The sequence below is a fragment of the Puma concolor genome, chromosome D4 (genome assembly GCF_028749965.1).
Source record: "Puma concolor isolate L17-30 chromosome D4, mPumCon1.1.hap2, whole genome shotgun sequence".
In the NCBI taxonomy this organism is placed as follows: Eukaryota; Metazoa; Chordata; class Mammalia; order Carnivora; family Felidae; genus Puma; species Puma concolor.
The window spans coordinates 8,959,621-8,977,319 of record NC_141679.1 but is presented as its reverse complement, the minus strand read 5'-3'; the positions used below and the strand labels follow the sequence as shown (position 1 = coordinate 8,977,319).

Below are 17,699 nucleotides of genomic sequence, written 5' to 3'. Positions count from 1 at the left end.
CAGGACTAACTTGAAACGGTACCCTTTTTACAGCCTTTAGGCATGAATACACAATCTAATAGCAGTGGGTTCATTAATTTTTTTCCTAGTCTACAAAAACCAGACGAAGGATACCTTGCCAAGGACTGGAGGATCGTACGCAGCGATTGATCGTGCTTTGCAAAAGTTCAGGGCACTGGTTTTTATCACTGGATCTTTCCTACTCTTCAAGTTACATAAGAGGCTCTGACTTCTCTTTATTCTGTAAGCAATATAATTCCAGGCAAGCTTTAGCCTCTCCGGTGGGTGAGCCAGAAACTTCTGCTGTTGGAGGGGTGACGGTGACAGAAAAAGAAAATACCCTTGTAGTAGAGGGCCTGGAAGAGATCACTCTCCAGAGTCAAGCTGTGAAGTGCACATGACTGTGTCTTATAGATACTTCTCACCCTGGGATGTCTACCAGTCATCAGGAACTGTGAACACACTCTTCGTACCGCTGGAGAAAATGCAGAATTCTGTAGCAGAGTTGCTTCTGTTGTGTGGAGAGCAAATGGGGGCAACAATGGACATTTACTGAGCACATGCCTTTTCTGAATGCTTTACCTCTTTCACCTACCTTCCCAGGAAGGTACTACTGCTAGCCCCATTGTATAGCTCCGAAAATTGAGGCAGGGCTAGGTTAAGTGATGGATGCCTCCAGTCACCTGAAGTGCTGGAACTGAGCCCGCTGGTTCTAATGGACTGGGCTTTTACATGCCACACTATGTCCGGGAGGTGGCATTTAACCAAGCTATTGAGATGACAGCACCAAGTTACGTTAGGATCCGTGGGGGCCCTGCCTCAGATCTGGGGGCTGGAAGAGGGAAGTGTTCACCCGCCAAGGTAAGGGGTGGTTCACTATAAGTCACAGCCTCTCCTTAGAGCTCTAGCACCTGAGAACACCGGCTGTGCACCCCATGCTGCCTGAGTTACGGCTAATTTCTGTTTTGCCCCTCCCCCACCAAGGACAAAAGTAGAGATGGACTTGGGAGGACCATTAAATAAAAACCAAGCTGGAGTTGAGTTTTGCCACCTACTAACTAAATGGATTCATCCCCCTCACTTTCCTGGCCTGTGAAATGAGAAAATGGCCACCACATAGGATGGGAAGTCAAACCAGACAGAGGCACAGGGAGCTTTATACACGGCATTGATGCGTGAGGTTGTATTCTTTGTTCCCTTAAGTCACGGCGAATGTTACAACAAGACGCTGTAAACATCTGAGAAAGATGCTTGTGGGTCCCAAAGTCTTTCTCCGTAGTGTGACTATTAACCTTGGTCGGGCCATTCCCCCTTTATCCCCGTCTGTAAGAAGAGGGGTATTAATCACCAAAGTGTCTTTCAATTTTGGTATTTTGGGATTGGTCCCAGATCTAGGAGAAGTGAACCAGGTTTCAAAATGGTAGTTTGGGCACTTCCTCACCAGCTTGCCCTCCTAAGGTGAACAGTCATCACAATCCTGGGGTCCCGCTAATGACACAGGGCCCTGGAGGAAACCTAACAGCCCAGGGAGATTGCGACAGTGGTTCTCATTGCCCCCAAGGTCAAGTGTTAGAGAAAAGAGAACTGGATTCTCTACCAGAACTAGGTGAATATCTGGTTCCTCAGGCAACCTGCCACTTTTGTTCTGGATACTGACAGATACATGAGGTCCGGAGTGCAGTGCAGGAGGACCTGTGAGGAAGCTTCTAGCCCTGTGACCTCAGGGGACTGCTTTACTGATAAGTATCCCTTGAAAATGATGTCAGGCCTGGTTAAGTGTCCGACTTCGGCTCAGGTCATGATCTCGCAGTTCCTGAGTTCGAGCCTCACATCAGGCTCTGTGCTGACAGCTCAGAGCCTGGAGCCTGCTTCAGATTCTCTGTCTCCTTGCTTTCTGCCCCTCCCCAGCTCATGCTCTGTCTCTCTCAAAAATAAACTGGGATGGGATGGGAGATGGGAGATGGGAAGGGAAGGGAAGAAAATGATGTCAGGTCTGACCAGCCATGGCAGGCTGGGAGCCACAGCTGGTGGGGAGGGGAAGGTACCAGGCTTCCTACTTCTCTGCATTGGCCTTTCCACAGGGAAACGCCCAGTGTGGTGACGGTAATTCGAGGTGATTGTGGCATGGTGCTGAAGCAGCTATGAGCCCTCTGGATGCTATGCCAGTCTTTCCAGAATGGGGTGGACCCCATTCCAAAGGAAGTCGGGCCCCCGGGGAGCCTCAGGGCTGCGGCCAAGCACAACGGGTCCATTCTCGAAGGGAAAGGACAGCAGTCACTCTGATCACAGTCTATTACACAGACCCTCCCCAGCCATCCCATCCCCCGGGCTCTCACAGCCTGAAGCAGAGGCAATGGGAAAAGTCACCTGTGCCACAGGAAATCCTGTCGGCAGCCTTGAGATATATCACAAGCCTGAGAATCCAGCGGCCAGAGGGGTTGGCAAGAGATGAACACGGGCAGCCCAGGGGACCCCTGTTAAGGATGCATTCTGTGTCTCTAGCAGGCATGCTTGCTCCTGCCCAGGACTCTGCACCAGCATCCCTCCCGAAGCCTGGGTCTCTTCTCACACGGCTGGCTCCTTTCTGCAACTCAACTTTCACTTCAAATATCGCCATTTCAGGCTTGCCACGCACACACCTCCTATACCTTCCCATCGTGACACCCCTTTCCCACTTCATACAGCACCTCCCGCTTCCTCAAAGGACTCCCTTGGTTTATGATTCTTGTTTACGGCCTGTTTTCCCTTTAGAATGTCAGCTTAATGAGAGTCAGCACCTTCTCTGTCTTCTCCAGTCTGTCCCCAGTACCTGGAAAAACACCTAGTAGATAGCAAGGGATCAATAAAATCAGTACAATTAGTTAATTAACGAGTTGATTAATTCTATCTAGGACAGGTGTTCCGGGTTCTGCAGCCGTGGTGAGATCTCAAGGCTCCAGATGGCTTTCGTAGACAGTTTTGACTCTCTCTCCCTTAAAGATCTGAGACTCCTGCTCTGATCATAGGGACTTGGCTCCCACCATCTGTATTTATACTAACTAATTTTTCACCTAGAAATGGTTTTGGTTGCAAGTATATTAGGTAAAGTGTACTGTGATTTCAAGTACCAGGGTACCATTTTTCTCGAATAAGCACAAATCAGGAGGTGTTCGGTCCAGCGTCACTGTGGCGGCTTCGCTGTAGAAGGACCTTGCTCTTTCTCCTTTGCACCCTCTGTTCCTAGCACAAAACTTTCATCCGGTGCTTGTCACTTCATGGTCTCAACATGGCTGCTGCATCGCCAGGCATTGGGTCCAAATGCCAGAGACGGGGCAAAGCAAAGGAAGAAAGAGCCATGTCCCATGATTCTGTTGCTCCTTTTTATTGAGAAGACAAAAGCTTTTCCGGCATCCGTATCCAGCCTCTTTCTATTTACATCTCCTACATTAGTCTGGGGTCACATGGCCACCCCTAGACCAGTTACTGACAAAGGGAAATTACATTACTGTGACTGGTTTAGACTGTCACCATTCATCCCCTGGGGCTGGAGAGAGGACAAATTTCCCTCAAGATCAAAGTATTGCCACTCTCTCCCAAACAAACAGATGTGTCATAGCTAAATGGACCAGAGTGGACGTTTACCCAAAATGAGAGCTGAGCCTCACAAAAACAGAGTTAAAGGCAGATCCCTGGAGCTCTCATGCTTCTGAACTTTCTTAAGATGTGGCTGTTCAAACTGTTTCAATTCCATCATGTGCTCAAATACCTACCCAAGGTATTTTCTTTTTCCCTTAAGCTAGCTCAAAATCACTTCTGAGGGTCTTTGTTGTAGCCGCATCTAACTATGAGCATCCTGCCCAATCAGGCTGGGGTGTGTGGCTGCTCTAGAACATCCGACAGTCTATTCACACCTCCTTCAACCACGTCACAGCCCTTTATACCCAACACTCTGCGCCTCCGGAGGTGACCCAAACACTTAGACATGATGTCATCAGCCTGACAACCTCCTTCTCCCCCTCTTCACCTTCAGGCAGCTCTGCTGAGGTCCCAAGTATCCAGGGAGGCCTGCTGGGTACATAAGGCCTGCCTTATGTCTGAGGGGTACCAGGCTATTCAGTGGCACCCACCCTGACCAGAGAAGGGACAGAACTGTGAGAGGTCACATCACAAATCTATGACAAAGGCCACAAACACTTCACACCTTCTGATTGTTATCCCAATACTTTTTTCTTTTGTAAGCCATCTGATTATCCAGTCCGCACACACACACACACACACACACACACACACACAGTCATCCACACCCTCACAATAAAGAAAGAACCTAATGAATGAAAAGCCTGGCCAGCCCAGCCTAGTGTTCCATCTCCGCCAACAGTCACAAGGAATCTTTTGTGGGCGCGTATAAGGACTGTCACACGAGTATCTACAGGGATATCTCTGCAAAGCTCTTGCTCGATCATCTACGAACTTATCTACATTCTTTTCCAGTATATACATGGTGCTTCAATAGATCTCTTCAACTTACGTAAATCGTAGACAGTATTTCTCAAAAATGTGTTGTGTGCAACTTACAGGTTTTACGTGAACAAATGGTCCCATGATCAGATGACTCTGCAAACACCTGATTAAAGACAGTTAAATGGCTTCTTCATCACAAGGCATCACAAAAGCCTTCAATATTCCAATATGCACGATGAGTCAACTCTTGGTTCTGGCTTGGGTCATGATCTCACAGTTTGTGGGTTCGAGCCCCATAATGGGCTCTGTGCTGCAGTGCAGTCTGCTTAAGATTCTCTTTGTCTCTCTCTTCCCCTCCCCTCTGCTCTATCTCTCTCAAAATAAGTAAACATTTAAAAAAATATTCCGGGGTGCCTGGTTAGCTCAGTCAGTTAGGTATCTGACTTTGGCTCCGGTCATAATCTCACAGTTTCTGAGTTCAAGCCCCGCGTCAGGCTCTGTGCTGACAGCTCAGAGCCTGGAGTCTGCTTTAGATTTTCTGTCTCCCTCTCTCTCTGCCCCTCCCCTACTTGTGCTCACTCTCTCTCGCTCTCTCTCAAAAATAAACATTAAAAAAATTTAAAAAATCCCAATATGCATGATGAATAGCTAAGAGGGGGGGTGTAGAATATGACATCTTCCAAGTTCATTTAAACACTGAAATTTTTTCCCTTGGTATATTTTGAAAGGCTGGTGATGCTTTGGGAAACACTGAGAATCAGTGGGATATAGAGGGCAAGTCCTAGAAACTACTACCTCTTTTCAGTGCCAAGAGGCATATTCTGTGACTTGGTTAAGTAGGCTTTGTCCAAACCTAAGTATACCCCTTGTGAAGGTCCTAGATAGTTAGAATGGCCCCTTAGTCCACTGGGTCAGAGTCATACATCACCATTGCTGCCCTGGGTGAAAAGCACCCTGGTCTAGAAGGGAGGACATCTGAGCTGATGATGTTTTTCTCTGTTTCAAAATGAGCATGGTGGGCCACATCACAACAGGGAAAATGTGGTCATTATGGAAGAGTCCAGCATCCTGCCATTTTTCTTCTGTTCCGACCTTTAACGAAAGCAATTTTCATTAATGCAAGCCACACTGACCTTGGTGACACAGAACACAAACTAAAAACTTTTAAGTTTTTATTGTTATTTTTTACTTTGTCTTGTTTAGATCTGCCTTCTCTAAAAGACCACTTGGCAAAACATAACAAAAATATCTTGCCTACAAATGTGCAAACACTTCCCTAAGATATCTGGCAACAACGTGGCTCCCTCATAACATTTAGATGCTTTCAGCATCTTGACACTGACAAAAGGATGTTAAGAGAATTAAGTGCAGGGTTGGCAATGGTTCTACCAAAGCCTCATCATGGGACATCCAGAAGGAAAGTTTGCTCCCTGGAAGCCTTTGCTCCAGGGACAGAGAGATCCACATCAAAGAGGAAAATTACTGGACAAACACATTTATCATCACAGTGTGATAGTATCAGCTGCAGTTTGTGGAACAAGTCTGGGAGAACTTCATCTCTCGCTGAAAAGATTCAACACCATCAGCCACAGAATACTAAAAAATTCATTGCTTACCCCCAAGATGATTCTTTTTGGGCTGTGTTAATAAGCATCCTCACTCCTCTGAACGTAACTCGACCTGATATTCTCCTAAACTGAATCACTTGAAATGTCTGAGAAAATGGAAGCTTCTGACCACACCCCTGTATCCTGCCTCTGTGCAAAAAGCAAACATCTCCGCAGTAACGAGAATATGAAAGGGCACGTGGTGCAAGAGGGGAAGAAACGGACAAGGGCATCAGAAGACCGAGGTTCTAGCTACTGTTTAGGCAGCTCTTGTTATGGGGTGAATTGTGCACCCCCAACCCCCCCCCCACCCCGATTCCCATGCTGGAGTCCTAAACACCAGCACCTTGGAATGTGACTTCATTTGGAAATAGGGTCTTTATGGAGGTAATCAAGTTAAAATGAGGTCATGAGGATGGGCCCCACTGCAGTCTGACTGATGTACTTGTAAAAAGAGAAGATTGGACAGAGACACCTTTCCTTCTAGATGTCCTGTGATGAGGCTTTGGTAGAGCCATTGCCAATCCTGCATCTAATTCTCCTCAAATCATTTTGTCATGATGATGTGACTAAACATGGGGAAAAGACAGCCATTGACAAGGCCAAGGAGGGACACCGGGAACAGCTTTGTCCCTTCTCGCCCTCAGAAGGACCCAATCCTACCAACACCTTGATGTTGGACTTCTAGCTGCCGCAAGTGGGAGACAATAAATTTCTGTTGTTTATGCCACTCGGTATGCTGTCCTCTACTATGGCAGCCCCAATATACGAACACAAGCTGTGTTCTCAGCAAAGTTTCCCATCTAATATCTCTGGGTCTCAGTTTCCTCTCCTATAGCATTAGGGGGCAAATGACCTTTGAAATTGCTTTTATCTCTAAAGGTTAATGATCAAGGATGAAGGCGCCCCTCACCAATTCCCCTGAGGGGTCATCACACACTGTCTTTGGAGAAAAGTTTCCCTCGTATCTACGGATCAATGAATATACAGGCTGAAACTATCTCTGACAGTCTGGTGTGGCCATCCTAATTTTATTTCAGTAATGGCTTTGGGAAGCAAAATGAGGAAGAAAGGAGGCTCAACGTAACTCCTAGGAAAGGCCACAAACTTATAAATGTATATCTTTTTACAAGACATTCATCAACAGGGAAACTTGGCTTGTGACAGATTTTTGGGGAGGTGCTGGGGTGGGCTCACATGAAAAGATCAGTAACGAACGAATGCTGGTCATGAAAGGAAACATGGTCTAGGCAGCTTCCAAGTGCTCCTATCCTGTTCTATCTCACCCATAAAACAAGGTAATGACAATGACTTTCTGCAACATTTATCAGTCTCTCATCAGCATGTATCCTGTTGGATTAAATCCTGGGCTATTAATGCATCTTCAAAGCCTGGAATATAGTATTAATGCCAGAACTGTAATGGGTAAGAAGACTGCTTTGGCAACTGAAATTGCGATTCCAAATGCTATTAAACAGACCTGATGTCCCAGTTCCCCATCTCTTCCCCTCACAGAGTAGACTCTCTCCTGCCAATGGAGCTACCAAGATAAGCATTCTATGCAGTGATTTTGTCATTGTTAACCAGGGCGACCTTCTTAAGCAGCAGCTAAATGGCTGGTTTAGCGTCCACTCTATTAAAACAAAAATCAACCTACCAGACAAACATAAACCCGGCATTTATTTAAGTGAACTGTGCTTTTATTAGTTAAGGTCCCATGACTCCTGCTCAGGTTCAGTCATTTGCCAGAACTCAGGAAAGCTAATTTCTATTACCGTTTTATTATTATAAGGGATGTAACTCAGGAAGAGCCAAATGGAAGAGGTGCATTGGGCAAGGTACAGAGGGACAGTGGTGAGAGGTGGGGGATCCAGAATTTCTATAGCTTCTGAGTGCCCACCCTCCCAGCAAATCAATGTCTTCACCAACCTCAGAGCACCTCTAGCCTTGTAGTTTCGGAGGCTATGAGGCTCCGAATTGGAAACTCTAGTTTCGGATTTCCTAAATCACAGGCCACTGGGGATTGAATTAAACCTCCAGCCCCTCTCTTCTGCCTGGGGTTGGAGGCCAGGCTGACAGATGGAGCTCTCTCACTGGTGGGTTCCCCCCCAATGCTATCTAAGGACCCGTATTTAGTCACCTCTTTAGCACACAAAAGACACTTATGACTCAGGAAATTCCAAGGATTTTAGTATAGTGCTGCCAAAGGAATGCAATTCCAAGGATTTTAGGAGCCCTGTGCGGAGGATGGGGACAAAGATCAAATATATTTTTTTCATGCCACATCTCCACAACCTACCATATTGTCTGGTGCGTAACAGTTACATTTGCTAATGAATGACGTAGTTTCAGCAAGCCACTCTGGAGTTCTTTTCCCTTCTTTCATTCCTTCCTCCTTCCCTCCCTCCAATCCATCCTCCCTCCCCCCTCCCTTCCTTCCATCCATGCTTCCTCCCTCTCTATCTGCCTTCCCTCATTCCTTCCAAGAGAGTAGTGAAATTTTTAAGCCAAAACTATACATACTTTAAGATTCTCCATTTTAGTTGGGTATTCTAAAAAGACAAACCCTGATGGGCTTCTACAACCTTAGGGCATTTCATGCCTCTGAGGTCTCCAGCCCTGGAAAACTCAAAGGAGAAACACCCACAAAGACTCCGTAGAGAAGGAACCAAACCTGCTGATTTACAGTCTGTTCCCGTCTCCTGATTTCATACCTTCTTTTCACTTTCACAAACGACAGTGCTGCTGCCCTAAAGGGATAAGGGAAGGTAGGGTTGGACATTTGCCGGGGCTGCTGGAAGGTTTCTTGCTTATGTCATATGTTGTGCAACATGCCATCAAGGACTTCATATTCTGGATAGGTTCCCAGTGATAGGAGTCCCACCTTATGCTTTCAAAATCCCAAGTGATCAGCGTTTTACTTATCGTAGGGAAAACTGGATTTCTGCCAAAGGAAAATCTGAACCCCAGGATGAGGAAAATACGGACTGGAGTAGGGCTATTTTATATGCATCGGGGCGTCTGGGTGGCTCCGTCATCTAGGCATCCAACTCTTGATTTCGGTTCCGGTCATGATCTCACTGTTCCTGAGGTTGAGGCCCACGTAGAGGTCCTTGCTGACAGTGTGGAGCCTGCTTGGAATTCTCTCTCTGTCCATCCCCCCAAAATAACTAAGTAAGTAAATAAGTAAGTAAGTAAGTAAGTAAATAAATAAATAAATAAATGCATTCCCAGAGAAAACAAAAGTGAAAAACCCACAAAGGTTCTTTCAGAGCTAATATGCTTTGAAAATTGGAGTGAAATTTCAGTTGTTTTTTTTAGAGAGAGAGAGAGTGTGTGTGTGTGTGTGTGTGAGAGAGAGAGAGAGAGAGAGAGAGAGAGAGAGAGAGAGAGAGAGAGAGAATCTGAAGCAGGCTCCATGCTCAGCACTGAGCCCAACACAGGGCTCGATCCTATGACCCTGGGATCATGCCTGAGCCAAAATCAAGAGTCAGTTGCTCAAACAACTGAGCCACCCAGGAGCCCCTTAAGTTCCCTTTTAAAAGGGGGTTAGGATAAGGGTGTTGAAGTCTTCCATCTGTCATCAGAGCTGGCTCTCAATCTGATGGAGTGTTAGGCTTCTCTATAGTTAATAATAGCCTTCTAATCTTAACAAAAATGAGCTGAAGTCTAGGACCAAACTCTGAACTCTCAATGTAAACAGATGTGCAAGGGGTATTTTTTGAGAACATGGTTAGCCCCATTCACACACCCAGGGCCCAACCTCCTGTGGAAGTGTTCCCTTCAAACCTGAGCAAAAAATACAAATGGGGCTCCTGAGTTTCCTTACCTGAGTGTCCTCTCTGGCCCCTGCATCCTCTGGGCACATGACAGCGGCATACCGTATCATCACTTCCAGCACTGATAACAAAATGCATCCAGGACCAGATGGTGATACTCAGCTTGCACAGGTTTGCTGGAGACAGATACCTGATACTGGAAGGAAATGTCACAGGCAGTTGTTCCAAAGCCAGTGGATCATCCTAAAGGTCTTAGAGGGAAGAGGTAGCCAGGAACAACCAGTGAGTCTTTTGAAAGAAGGACAGTGAGAGAGAACAGGCTCACCCAAAGGGCACAGAATCCTATCTAGAAGTGGAGCCCAGAGATCTTTTTTTAAGCCACACCCCCCATCACACAAGGGAAAAGAGGCAAATTAATTATCTTTAAAAATATTTTTTTATTGTTTATTTATTTTTGAGAGAGAGAGAGAGAGACAGAGCACGAACAGGGGAGGGTCAGAGAGAGGGAGACACAGAATCCTAAGCAGGCTCCAGGCTCCGAGCGGTCCACACAGAGCCCGACGCGGGGCTCGAACTCACAGACTGTGAGATCGTGACCTGAGTAGAAGTTGGACGCTTAACCGACTGAACCACCCAGGTGCCCCAATTATTTATCTTTATTATCTCTAAAGAATACTCATCTAGATTGGGTACAGTGGACTTACACGGGGAACATTGTGAAAATATACGTGTGCAAGACCTTCCCTCCCCAACCACCCGCCCCACCATCCTGGCAAACCCTACGTGGGGGCAACGTATGCATTTTGTAGGGGCTCCCAGGACTTTCTGATCCTCCCTCCTCCCTGACTTACCCCCAGTTAAGATCCACTGAGCGTTAGTTTGCTATTACACTCAATTACTAGAAAGAAATATATTTGGGTCACATATCTTAATTCCCTGCTGACATACCTTAATGGAATTAATATTTAACAATACACACTTGACTTAGATCAGAAATGCCTTACAGAGGTTATCTACTTGAATTTTACATCGTTACGCCTTCTGGAAAATCAGTTTCAATCATCTGATACATTACCCAGCATCCATCACAGAAACCCTTCCCCAAATTGCCTGTCTGACAAAAGATGGTCCCTCCCAGCAGAACATGTCTGTCTTTTAACAGACAATGACGACATCATGCAAAGCATTTGCCCTGGTACCTTAGCTGCTAGAAAACAAGCCTTTTTTTTTTTTTTTTTAGCAGTAACTGTATACACTGGCAAGGATCCTTAGAAATGGCTTATAAGGCAGGGCTGTTCAGTAGAACTTTCTATGGTAACAGAAATGTTCTTTGTCCACATTGTCCAGTTCAGTAGCCACTAGGGACATGTGGCTACTGAGTGCTTTTAATATGACTGGTGTGGTTGCAGAATGAATTTTCAATTTTAAGTAGCCACATGTGGCTAGTGGCAATATTCAACAGCATCGTTGCAGGGCCACTTTTAAAATTTAAACTTGGGGCGCCTGGGTGGCTCAGTCAGTTAAGTGTCCAACTTCAGCTCAGGTTGTGATCTTGAGGTTTTTGAGTTCGAGCCCTGGGTAGGGCTCTATGCTGACAGCTCAGAGCCTGGAGACTGCTTCAGATTCTGTGTCTCCCTCTCTCTGCCCCTCCCACATTCTCTTTTTCTCTCTCTCAAAAATAAACAAACATGAAAAAAATTTAAACTTATAGTTAATACTTACACATGGTAAGACAAAAGAAAAGTATTATAGTAGTTTCAACTTCGGAGCCAATGTTAGGTTTACATTTTAAGAGTGTCATTGACTTTCAGTAATATTACAATTGACCCTTGAACAGCAGAGTTAGGGGGGGCAGAATTTCCACACACTCAAAAATCCTTCACCAACTTCTGACTCTCCCAAAACTTTACTGGTCAACAGAAGCCATATACAGATAACATACACAGTCGATGAACACGTATTTTATGTTATCTATGTTACAGATAGATAAAGCAAGTAGCTTTATAGATCTATCGATTGATCAATAAATAAAATAAGCTAAAGAGAAGAAAATGCTCCTAAGACAGTCATAAGAGAAAATACATTCACAGCACTGTCCTGTGTTTACTGACAACATCCACGTATAAGTGGCCCCGTGCTGTTCAAAGGTGAGCTGTATTTGAATAGCCTTCTGCACATTGGGGGCTGACTGGAAACCTGGCTGCTTGCAGCAGAAAGGAGAAGGGCTCAGGTCATCTGTGGAACAGCGAGACTTAACTGGACGTGCCCTCTGTCCCGTGCTGTCACAGTTAAAATGCTGGGACCTGACGACAGAACTGATGACCATCCTCTGAAACGGGGCCACCAAGCCCCGCCTGGATGGCATGGCCCATACCCTTTCTTCACCCCTCAGCTACGGACCCTCCCCTGTTCCAAGCCCACTGGGGAAAGGGAAGGCAGGGGGTGGCTTTAAGGCTCGCTTTGTTAATTTGCACCTGCAGAGTGCTCTTAAGGAAGAGCCCATTGGGTTTGCAGGGTGTCTCAGTCTTGGCACTAGTAACATTGTGGTTCTATGCTGTTGGAGGGTGTCCTGTGCATTGGAAGAGATTTAGCAGCATCACTGGTCTCCACTCATTACATGCCAGTAGCATTCCCCACCCATCTCAGTAGGGCCAACCAAATATTTCTCTGGACACTGTCACATATCCCCTAGGGAGCAAATTATCCCCAGTTGGGAACCTCTTAGACAGTAAGTTCTTGGACTACTTAATAGGCCACTTAATAAAGGAAACCGATCCTAGATTTTTGTTTCATTTTTTTTTAATCTCTAGTGTCCAGGGGCGCCCGGGTGGCTCAGTCGGTTAAGCGTCTGACTTCAGCTCAGGTCATGATCTTGCAGTCTGTGAGTTCGAGCCCCACATCGGGCTCTGTGCTGACAGCTCAGAGCCTGGAGCCTGCTTTGAATTCCATGTCTCCCTCTCTCTCTGCCCCTCCCCTGCTTATGTTCTGTCTGTCTCTCTCTCTCTCTCAAAAATAAACATTAAAAAAATTTAAATCTATAGTTACTGTTACTCAATACACACTGAAGCATCATTTAGAGGAAAGAATAGAAGGTCACTATCAGTTTTTTTAGGAGCACCTGGGTGGCTCAGTCCATTGAGCATCTGACGCTTGATTTCAGTTCAGGTCATGATCTTACAGTTCATGAGTTTGAGTCCCACCTTGAGGTCTGTGCTGGCAGTGTGGAGCCTGCTTGGGATATTTTCTCTCTCTCTGTCTCTCTCTCTCTCTCTCTCTTTCTGCCCCTCCCCTGCTTGTGTGCTATTTCTCTCAGAAATAAAAAAATTTTTAAAGGCCACTATTATAATTTTTTTTTAACTTTTTACAAGTCTCCCTCAGTGCCTAGCATAGTGTAAGAATCAATAATTATTTTCCGGTTGGTTAATATTTCTACAGGTTTTTAAAAAAAGAAGAAATGTCTACTAACAACTATTTCTGAGCAAGAAAAATGATGGGGAAAATAAATCTTTTTTATCCCTTTATGTACGTGAAGCAATTTCCTGGCCTGTTGTGGTTTTAAGCAAACAGTGCAAGTCTGAAAATACAGTCTCGCCACTTTTGATTAGCACCATGATTGTGCGTGAGGACGGGATGCCTCTCAAGCTCCGTCTCTTCCAACAGAGGTTGGTCTAGGTGCTGGGTCAGGAGGATCCCTTCCTTACCGACTGGGGGAGCCAATTATCTCCAGCACCAGATGAGACCCCCCCAAGAACCTTTGCTGCCAGGTTCCCTGCAAAGAAAATCAGACAGGTGGCTTCAGTTCACAGTCCCTGAGCCCTTAAGCCGCACTCCCCAGCAAGTGACTCTTTTATCGTACAGGTCACAACCAAACCCTGGAGAATAGGCCTGCTATCTCATGAAAGCCAAACCCGTGGCACCTAAAACTTCGGGGACAGCTTCCCACCATGTACACATGGTGCAGCCCAGCAGAAGGACATGGAAGGCATTCCCACCGTGCCCACGTTTAAATGGACAATCCGTTTGGTACAGTCTGCCCTTCACCACTTTCCTAAACTGTTTACGGTACTTAAAGCTTCTTGGACAAGATTTTTCATTTAAGGAAAAGTATCACTTTCCAAGTTCCAGAACACTGGCTGTCTGCTTGAAGCTTTGCTCTATTCAAACAACCAGAATCATTAAGGCTATTTACCAAGCACAAGGTCAGAGCATTTATTACAATTAGACAAGGCAGGAGAAGGGAAATTCCATCCCTTCCTTTAGAGTACTTTGCTGGAGACATACTGGAATCACCTGGGCAGCTCTTTAAAGTCTTGAGGGTTGGGCCACACACTAGATGGAATCAGAATCTCAGGGTAGTACAAGGCATTAGCCAATTCTTTTCAATAAACGTTTGACTTTAGAACAGCTTTAGGGTTATGGAAAAAATTGCAAAGAGACTACAGACATTTGCCATATACCTTCTAGCCATTTCCCCCTATTATTAACATTTTATAGGAGTCTGGTACATGTGTTACAATTGCTGAGCTAATACTGATGCATTTTTATTAACTGAAGCCCGTACTTTTTTCACATTTCTGTAGTTTTTCCCTAGTTTGCTTTCTGTATCCCAGGATTCCATCTAGGATGCCACATTACATGTAGTTGTCATAGTTCCTGAGGTTCTTCTGGGCTGCAAGAGTTTCACAGACTTGCCTTGTTTTTAATGACACTGATAGTTTTAAGTACTGGCCAGATATTTTGCAGAATGTCCCTCAGTGGGGATTGGTCTGATGTTTTTCTCATGATCAGACTGGGGTTATGTGCTTTTGAGAAGAACACCAGTGAGATGAAACCATTCTCATCGCACCAGATCAAGGGCACGTATGTTGACCTGCCTTGTCACTAGCAACGTTGACCCTAATCTTTTGGCTGAGCTAGTGTTTGTCAGGCTTCTCCAGGACAAAGTTAGTCTTTTGTCCCTTTTTTCTTACTGTACTCTTCTGAAGGAAGTCACCATGTGCAACCCACACTTCAGGGTTATATTCCAGCTCCTTGAGGGCTTAGGATTTACAAGAAATTTTTAGAGTTCTTTGATAGAGGAAATTTGTCTATTTTCTTCCATTTATTTATATTATATTCATTTATTTTCTACTTTGGATTTCAATCCAATACTACTGTAATTATTTTGCTGCTCCAGTGTTCCAGCTTTGGCCATTGGGAGTTCTTTCATTGGCCCTATATCCCTTTGTGGTAGTGGTGGTGTTTTTCTGAGCACTTTCTTACTTTTGGCCACTATATGATGCTCTGTGTTCATCTTATTTATTTCCTACCCTAGTCCTAGAATCAGCCATTTATCTAAGTCCTGGTTCCTTTTGTTGAAGAATGGTATTAGAAGCCACGATCTGTATGCTGGGTGTGCTCACTGCTACAGAGATGTCATCGTTCCTAAACTCTTTCCATTGACAAAACGAGGAAATTATGTGTGTGCATAATAACCGATGCATATATACTTACCTGTAAGTACTTCTGTATGGAACTGTCTTCCTCTACATTAAGCTAATATGAGTCCATATTGATGTCTCCAACTCTAATCCAATTATCACAGGGATGTTTCCACTCTTCCTCTTGCTTTTCTGTAATTTCCTACTCCACACTGAGAAACTTGGCTCCCATCATTGTCTGTTTACTTCACTGATGAATTTCAGTATGTAGTGGTATCAGAACTGTTAACCTGGACCCTCATGGGAAGTTTATCAACTACAGTACAGACTTATGGACAGTTCCTTCTGCCTTTAGTATTAGACTCCATCCATTCATTTCCAAGGTTACTTAGGTCAGCACCTCTTCTCCTCTGTATCTTCAGTGAGGCTGTTCAATGTATTTGTAATACACTGTTCCGTCACAATTCTGCACTTCATCCCGGGATCCTGATCTACTAAATAACTTTTTCAAATTTGCATAAAATTTCCTCTTTGTCCTATAAAGTCCTATGGGTTTTGACAAATGCATAGTATCATATATCCACCATTACAGCTATCATACAGAATAGTCCCACTGTCTTAAATAGTTTTCTGTGCTTCACTTATTCAACCCTTTCCTCTTCCCCTAAAAAATCCTCTGGAAACCACTGATCTTTCTATCATTTCTATAGTTTTGCCTCTTCCAGAATGTCATAGAATTTGAATCATATAATATGGAGCCTTTTCACTGGCTTCCTTCACTTAGCAAGTTGCATTTAAGATTCATTCATGTCTTTTTTTGTGGTGTGATAGTTCATTGCTTTTATTATTTTAATAATATTCCATTGTATAGATGTACCCATTCACCTACTGAGGGACCTCTTGGTTGCTTCTAGCTTGGGAAATTATAAATACAGTGGCTATAAACATTCTCATGAATGTTTTTTTTGTACGGACATAAATTTTCTTTCTTTTTTTTTACACTTATTTTTGAGAGAGAGAGAGAGAGAGAGAGAGAGAGAGAGAGAATGAGCAGGGGAGGGGCAGAGAGAGGAGACACAGAATCTGAAGCAGTCTCCAGGCTTGAGCTGTCAGCACAGAACCTGATGCAGGGCTCGAACTCATGGACCACGAGATCATGACCTGAGCCGAAGTCGGACGCTAAACTGACTAAGCCACTGAGGCATCCCCAGGTATAAATTTTCAAAATGGTGACTTAAGTTTTCAAATCAGTAAATAGTGGTAATTCAATCACTAAATGATAAAGACTACACCTATCTCTGTAAGAAAGTGCCAAACTTGGGGCGCCTGGGTGGCGCAGTCGGTTAAGCGTCCGACTTCAGCCAAGTCACGATCTCGCGGTCCGTGAGTTCGAGCCCCGCGTCGGGCTCTGGGCTGATGGCTCAGAGCCTGGAGCCTGTTTCCGATTCTGTGTCTCCCTCTCTCTCTGCCCCTCCCCCGTTCATGCTCTGTCTCTCTCTGTCCCAAAAATAAATAAACGTTCAAAAAAAAAAAATTTAAAAAAAAAAAAAAAAAAGAAAGTGCCAAACTATCTCCCAAAGCGTCTATACTATCTTGCACTCCCACCAGCAGTGAATGAGACTTCTTTCTTGTTCCATATCCTTATCAGCAATTGATGCCAGGTTTTAAATTTCAGGCATTATAATATATGTGTAGTGTTATCTCATTATTGTTGTAATTTGTAATCCCCTAATGACAAACGATGTTGAATATTTTCTCACATGATCATTTTTCCATCTGTTTCTCTTCTTTGGTGAAGCATCTGTTCGGCTCTTTTGACCATTTAAAAATTTGATTGTTTTCTTCCTGTCACGTTTTAAGGGTCATTTGAATAGTTTGGATAGAGGACCTTTATGAGGTATGTGTTTGGAAATATTTCCTCCCAGTCTGTGGCGTGTCCTTAGCTTTTCTTTTACAGTGCATTCACAGTTTTTAATTTTAATGAAGTCCACTTTCTCAGTTTTTCTTTAACAAATCATGCTTTGCATCATATACTTACAAATTCATCATCAAACTCAAGGTCACATAGCCTTTCTCCTGCGTTTTATTCTATCAGTTTGAAAGTTCTGTATATTACATTTAGATCTATGATCCATTTTGAGTTTATTTTTATAAAAGTGTAACATCTGGGACAAGGTTCACTTTTTTTAAATTTTGTTACATGGACGTCCAGTTTTTCTAGTGCCATTTGTTGAAAAGTTCATCTTTAATCCATTCCATCGCCTTTGCTCCTTTGTCAACGTCACTTGATTCTATCTGTGTGGGTCTATTTTGTGGTTTTCTATTCTGTTCCACTGATATATGTGTCTCTTGTTTCACCAATGAACACAGTCTTGATTACTGAAAGTTTACCATAAGTCTTGACATTGGGTAGTAGGAGTCTTCCAGTTTTGCTCTTTTTCAGTATTGTGTTG

At 44.4% G+C, this 17,699-nt stretch overlaps 1 long non-coding RNA gene across 4 annotated transcripts in view; it reads right to left on the bottom strand.

The window, feature by feature from the left end:
- Positions 1 to 17,699, bottom strand: part of LOC112868720 (uncharacterized) — a 143,292-nt gene that overhangs the window by 42,597 nt on the left and 82,996 nt on the right. Inside the window, exons 7-10 of one of the 4 annotated variants that reach the window (XR_015243426.1) lie at positions 13,419 to 13,595; positions 9,877 to 10,077; positions 8,722 to 8,797; positions 115 to 5,532 (exon numbers count right to left, since the gene is read on the bottom strand). This is a non-coding gene — a long non-coding RNA (uncharacterized LOC112868720). The remainder of the gene's footprint in view (positions 1 to 114; positions 5,533 to 8,721; positions 8,798 to 9,876; positions 10,078 to 13,418; positions 13,596 to 17,699) is intronic. The other 3 variants (XR_015243423.1, XR_015243424.1, XR_015243425.1) reach the window with 3 other exon arrangements.